The sequence below is a fragment of the Asterias rubens genome, chromosome 10 (genome assembly GCF_902459465.1).
Source record: "Asterias rubens chromosome 10, eAstRub1.3, whole genome shotgun sequence".
NCBI classification, from domain to species: domain Eukaryota; kingdom Metazoa; phylum Echinodermata; class Asteroidea; order Forcipulatida; family Asteriidae; genus Asterias; species Asterias rubens.
The window spans coordinates 5722098-5729356 of record NC_047071.1 but is presented as its reverse complement, the minus strand read 5'-3'; the positions used below and the strand labels follow the sequence as shown (position 1 = coordinate 5729356).

The window sequence follows — 7259 nt, the reverse complement described above, 5'->3', positions numbered from 1 at the left end:
GGTTTGATTTTAGCTCTTTGTTAGGTATAATAGAAAAATAGATGAAATACCTATTGTCATGTCCATGATTTAGATGTTTTTAGCTCTACGGATTTGAGCTCTTTGAACATTACGTCTAATCTGATTGATTTGAGCTCTTTAAAGAATACGTCTGATTTGATTGACTTGAGTTTTTGTAGATTACATCTGATTTGTTTGATTTTTAACTCCTTGTAGATTTTTGTTGTTTCAATCTATGTGTCAAGCCAAATCGACCCTCGAACATGAATACCAAATATTTACTCAAATGATTTTGCACAGAAAGCTGCTAACAGCCGTTATAGAAGTACATGTGCCATTCTGAGACGAATTGTTGCAAACATTTTTATATTTTACGCTCAAACAAGTGTACTTCTGTGGTTTCAACCAATTCCACACTTCTGCTTAATGTCGTTTGTCATAAAATCTTTAATTGCATATTGTCAATTCCTAGCCCTAACTGTAATTGTATTTTATATGGAGCTGGCCAACTCATGTGAGCATGATAAGGATGAATACATCTTTTGACTTGAATTGAATTGAATGAATACACTATTTATTTGATCAACATCTTAACACAGGCATTGCGAGTTCAGTCAGGCCAACCGAAGTCCCCCCATCATCCCTACCGGGCGACTCACACCTCGATGTCGGTATGAGAAGCCGAGGATCACCGGTGGGAGAAGACGATGTGATCTTAGCTGAAGGTGGGCCCGACTCACCGATCAGCGGCGGGGAGGAAGGAGGGGATAGCAAGAAGAAACATCGCCGTAACCGGACAACGTTTACTACCTATCAGCTCCATGAGTTAGAGAGGGCGTTTGAGAAGTCTCACTACCCTGACGTGTACAGCCGCGAGGAACTAGCACTCAAAGTAAACCTACCAGAGGTCAGAGTTCAGGTGAGTGTTCAACCATACCCTGGGGGTACAGCGAGTGTTTTTTTGTACTGTACCACTGTCAGTTCCTGTCTTGAAACGAGACTACGTTATTAGTAACGCCGTTAAAGGCAGTGGACACTATTGGTAATTACTTAAAATAATTATCATCATAAAACCTTTCTTGATTACGAGTAATGGGAAGAGGTTGATGGTATAAAACATTGTGAGAAACAGCTCCCTCTGAAGTGACGCAGTTTTCGCGAAAGAAGTAATTTTAGACGAATTTGATTTCGAGACCTCAAGTTTAGAATTTGAGGTCTCGAAATCAAGCATCAGAAAGCACATAACTTCGTGTGACAAGGGTGTTTTTTCTTTCATTATTATCTCGCAAACTCGACGACCGATTGAGCTCAAATTTTCACAGGTTTGTTATTTTATGCATATGCTGAGATACATCAAGTGAGAAGACTGGTCTTTGACAATTACCAATAGTGTCCATTGTCTTTAAGCACCCCCCCCCCCTTGGAGGATCATTTCAAAAAGCTTTTCAACGTAGGCTCCTACTCAAGACAGGAATTGGGAGTTTGCAGAACAAAACCCCTCGCTGCGATGGAAATAGAACTACATGCCTCAGTGGGGCAGCCCCTTATTCCCATTAGCATGCAGTGCAAAATGCTTAATGCTAAAAAAATACGAGTTACAAAATACTTAGAAGTCTTACAGCTTTTTACGGTTAATGGAACTTTATTAAATATTACACGTCCAGCAAGCAGTATTACACGTCCAGCAAGCAGTATTACACGTGCAGAAAGCAAGTGTTACACTGCGTATAAACAAGCGTGAGGTCGATATGTTTTTTCAAACTCGTACACGTGTACATCTACATGTTTATACATCACTACCACACAGTTCATTGCAACTGCCATGGATATGTGACCCGGAGGCAATGTTTCCCCTGCTGTTTAGAAAGGCCAGCCTCAAAAATGTTCCTGTTTTCTTTTCAAGAACTCCCTATTTTGAATAGACTTATAGAAGAACAAAATTCCCCATTGAAAAGGCACTACAGCAGTTGCAATAATTTCCGAGTGTAAAAACACAAATATTGCGATCCGGCCCTTTAGTGCAGTGGAGTAGGGTAATTTGATTGTTTAATTTGAAGGAGGCGTGATGAGGAGATTGGGGGAGAGATGTTTTCAACAAACTTATTGATGGAGTTGATTTTCTGAGGGTGTGGGGGCGGGGGGGGGGGGATATCTATTCAATTTCTTAAAGTAGATCGGCAACCAGTGACATGGCCCTTAGACTCTTGGGATGATCGGGGTAATAAACATGTAAAAACCAGTTTGGCAAATTGTTTAACTTAGTAAAATTTTACAATGGACTTGAAGATAGTGTAAATAGTTGTTAGAAAGTTAAGAGGGGATTTTGACATTTAGCCCCATCATGTAGAGATCTAGCGAGGATCAGAGGCAAGCAATTTTTGAGGTTTTGGGTGTGATAAGAAGCGTCTCAATCGCCTATTGACCGATTCGAGTGCCATGGTTAAAACTACGACTCCCCATCATGTGATCCCCGGAGCGTTCTATTTTTTGCCGAGATTCAGCCGAGGGAACGTGGAACGGTCCGGGGATCACCGAGGGAGTCGGAGTTTTTACCATAGCACGAGTAAAAGCAGTCGATATTTGTTTTATAACACCCAAACAGACTATTTACCATCTTCGTACACGTAACGTTCGTACGCGCGTTCTAGACACACAGATGCACAACTGATTGGGTTCGAGGTGGTTAAAAAAGACGTCTAGGTACTGCACGCCGTGTGATAGTCGTCGGACTATCACACGGCAAACGATGCTCTAGCACACGGCCGTCGTTTCTAGTAAAACTATGACATATCATGTGGCGCGCTCTAAACCAATGAAAAGGCAAAATATTTGTAAGGGGGTTATAACAACTGACATTAAATCTTTGGTAAATCCTCAAAAACCCCGAATGGATCAAAATATAGAAAAAGTACATATTTGGAAATGAAGCCCTACGTTAGTGAACAAAATAAAACCATTCTCAGGAGCATAAGTTAAAGCCATTGGTCACTTTCTGAACAAAACCATGAAATGGTTTACTTTTTGAGAAAACATGAAAACAATACCAATTCTTGATATCAAGAATGACGGATTTATTTTAAACACATGTCATGACGCGAAACGTGCGGAAACAAGAGTGGGTTTTCCCATTATTTTCTCCCGACTCCGATTACCGATTGAGCCTAATTTTTCACAGGTTCGTTATTTTATGTATAAGTTGTGATACACGAAGTGTGGGCCTTTGGACAATACTGTTTATCGATATTGTGCGATTGCTTTAACAGAAGTTTGGGCATAAGACCACAACCTGTATCTGTAGAGTACTGCAACAAACTACTCAAGGAATTTATAAGGTGCAGGTGTGGTGTGGCAAATGGACAACATAGTGCAGAGCTCCTCTTATGAAAGTGTTTCTCACAAGGTTTTATACCATCAACCTCTCCCCATTACTCGTCACCAAGAAAGGTTTTATGCTAATAATTATTTTGAGTAATTACCAATAGTGTCCACTGCCTTTAGAGGCGTTTAATGTTAAATCCTGAAAATATTTTCAAAACATTATTTTGTCTTTCTAGGTTTATTGGCTTCTATTACATAAATACTTCCATATTTTATTCACAGAAATATCATTGTTTATTTTTGATGTTGAAAAAACAAAGGTTTTTGTATACATTTTAGGTAACTTCCCGTAAATTTTGCTAGGTTAAAGGAGCTGTATCTCTGAAGGCACTTTCATTAAATTGTAAAATAAGAATAAGCAAATATCAGTATATCTCCAGAACGCAAAATGCCACAGGGTTCAAACCTACACCCAAATAAAGCTTAACATAACACCAATTCAGCTGTGTATGTAACTCAATTTACTTATTTCGTCCCTTAATACCCATTTTTGTAGAGCCGGTCATTTCTGTGTTGCATACACTGACGATGAATTCAGGGTTGATTCCACTCTAATGGGTTATGTGAGCATTACTGACGCAAACACAAATCTGACTTTATTTGTTTTTCCTCATATTCCAATATCAGAGAAAAGGCTACATACAGTTATTCCGCATAAAAAGGTTAATTCCGCATATAGTAACTTCAAAGTTGTCCAAAATTCCACGTGACGACAGTGTGTTCAACTGGCGGATTCGCAGAATTAAAATGTTGATCTGAAATGTCACGTTGTAACGTTTTTCATAATGCAGTTGGGAATGATAAAAAAAAAATGCGTTTTTCATAACATACCACTCAGCAATACCGTTCTCAGCTCTGTTTTAAAGTCCAGGAGCCAAACCCCCAAATTTAGGTAATGCGTGACATTGAGTATAGCTAAGATTTGTTTGCAGGACTATGTTCTTTAAGGTGTCTAGTATGCAATTCCAATGCATGCCCAGCTGGCAGGGTTGAGCATCTTTTGTTATTGCAAAAAATCACTTTTCCCATATGTTTGTGTACAAACGCTCATCAATGTGTTTTATATGATAACGACAAAACTCTTCACATGTTTTCTCGACAAGGAATACTTTTAGGTGTGTACTAACCAGATATGACACGTAGATATTAATTCAGACACGTGGTTAATAATATTATTTATTTACTTTGACCTCACTTTGGCGATATAACGTACTCAATAGGTTACTTTGTTTCTGATCTGACCTTTGGCATTATGGTGCAACATTTCGCAACATTTCTATAAATTTATAACAAACGCTCATCAGAATGTCCTCTGACCATGGCATCCCCATCTCATCGGTGAGGAACAGTCACAGTTGAATGGTAATTTTGACTAGAGTTGATGGCATTTGGTCGAGACTAAATTTGTTTATTGAGATAGTTGCATCACTGTAAAGTTAAGTATGACACCAAAAAACTTTGTTTTAGGTACACATACCTCAAAAACTGCAAGTAATGGCTTGATAAAGTGGCATGTATCTTGTTTTACCGAGAAGCAGGACGACTGGTATATTATGAAGGTCAATATTGTAGCATGATTTTGTCCCCTTTTAGAAATTTTTATTTTAAGGGTAACCACTCATGTTGGACTGTTGTTTTATTTATAGTTTACTCATATTAGTTTTAAACCAAATTCCATATCGTGCAGTAATTCTTGTTAGCACTCCGAGGTATTGATATCAGCAAAGATCCCAGTGCCATCAACTGAATGACCATTCAACCACTCGGGGGAAAAACACAAGCTACTTTTGTTTTCAGGGAGTGAAAAATGAGGACACTCTCGGTCAATAAACCGTAAAATTTGATTTTTTTCTAAACCTCATTTTTTTGATGTTGTACATATAGTATTTTACAGGTGTGCCTTACCGTGTGTTTGAACCGTCCCATACCTGTGTTAAAAAGACCCGTGGATTCCCAATTGGAACGCTCAAAATCCATCGTTGAAATTGAGAATAGCGTTTTTCACCCGAGGCGATATACGCAAAAGATTTATACATACAAGTCAATCTAGTGCTTGGTAAAAAAAAATACATTCGGATCGAAGGCAGAAATTGAGAAGAAGGAGCCAGAAACATCCCTAGTGCTTCTGTGTTTTAATTAGCAAGAATTAGTTTCCCTGAAGTGTATTCTTAACATAACAAAACACCGTTGTGAACCAAAGTAATTGGGACTAGTCCAATCCGTATACACAGCCAATCACAACGGGTGTATTGCCGTGGAGTCCAAATCATTTCCTTGAATGCAATAGGGGGAGACTACGTGAGAAATACCCTTTGCCTGGAGAAGTCGATACACTAACTTGGAAAGAATAGACGAATTGGGCTGCGCCGCGAAGCGATTCCCACTTCTAATTAAGGTATATGGCTAGGACGTTTTTTGTTCTTGCCGTTGGCATTGGGTTGGTGCTCTCAATGTAATGGCGTGTCACATGGCAAGCCCGCGACGGACCCCCGCGGGTACATCACATCGTATAGGGTCTGTACCACAATCAGCAAGTCGTCCCCCGGTCATCTTAAGAAGATGACAAGGAATTGTTGCTTCCATCTTGTTGGTTTGTAAGAGCTTGGATTCAACTGGGGGTCAGGAGTGAGACTTCCAACCGAGCCACACTGGTATACTCTGGGGTGGAAACTATCGCCTTGGCCAGGCACAGTGATCAGTTCAATTTACGGTAATTGATGAGACATGTTCTCTCGTTCAGTGACGATGTTTTTTGTCTCCGTGGGCTAGTTTTACAGAAGAGCGAAATCGCTTGTACGTTGCCCTCTTATGCTTGAGAAGTGACACCCATTCTCTAGTATCTTATGTTTGCTTAGCAAACAGGATTTATATGAATTATACTGATTATAAATATCCCATGGGCATAAGCACTAAATATTATAGTTAGATTTGTTTAAAGGGTTTGGGTACATTTTGTACTATACAAAACACAATGTCCACAGATGTACATTAAACTTACACGCTTGAAAGATCGTGATGGTAGAAGGCTTCCCTTAAAATATTACTTACTGGAAACGAGTAGAACAATGTCACGAATATAAGTTTTGCCTCAGGAGACGACAATTATTATTTTATAGTTTTTCTACTCGTTTCTCAAAATGAGACGCCAATTATTTTAGCATGTACAACCTGTACCGGAAACGACTCTCCTGAAAACATCGCTCTGTGATTTTCACTTGTTTTCAAATACTTACCGACTATAATGCTGAAACTACTACAGGTAAATTGTTACGTATTTCGTCATTCACATTGAGTAGGGATTCATGTCATGCCAATAACTTGATCTACAAATGTGACGCGCTACGTGAAAATGAGTCAGATGTTGCCCAATGCATTATTAAGTTATGGACAGTTTAATGTGGGAAAAAAAAACCAAAAAACTTTTTTTACTTTTTAAAATTGGTATTTGCATGGGGAACCTTGAGAACACTTACCTTTAGGCAGTAAAGCTATAAACACAACAACTTTATGATCATACTTATGTCTAATTTGTATCCTTTCGAGCGAAATGGTAGTTTAAAACATCACTTTACTAGTAATGCGTTTTTCAGAAAAAATTATGTATTGGTTAATTTCAAACGGGAGTAACACCCCTAAGCTTCGACATATACCAAATTACTGCTGCTGGTGTGTTCGGTCCAGCCATGCATATAACTCAATCCTTGATGCTGGTGTGTTCTTTCCAGCCATGCATATAACTCAATCCTTGATGCTGGTGTGTTCTTTCCAGCCATGCATATAACTCAATCCTTGATGCTGGTGTGTTCTTTCCAGCCATGCATATAACTCAATCCTTGATGCTGGTGTGTTCTTTCCAGCCATGCATATAACTCAATCCTTGA

General features: G+C 39.1%; 1 pseudogene; it reads left to right on the top strand.

Moving 5' to 3' along the window:
- The first annotated feature begins 673 nt into the window (after positions 1–673).
- Positions 674–7259, top strand: part of LOC117295598 — a 9498-nt pseudogene continuing 2912 nt past the window's right edge.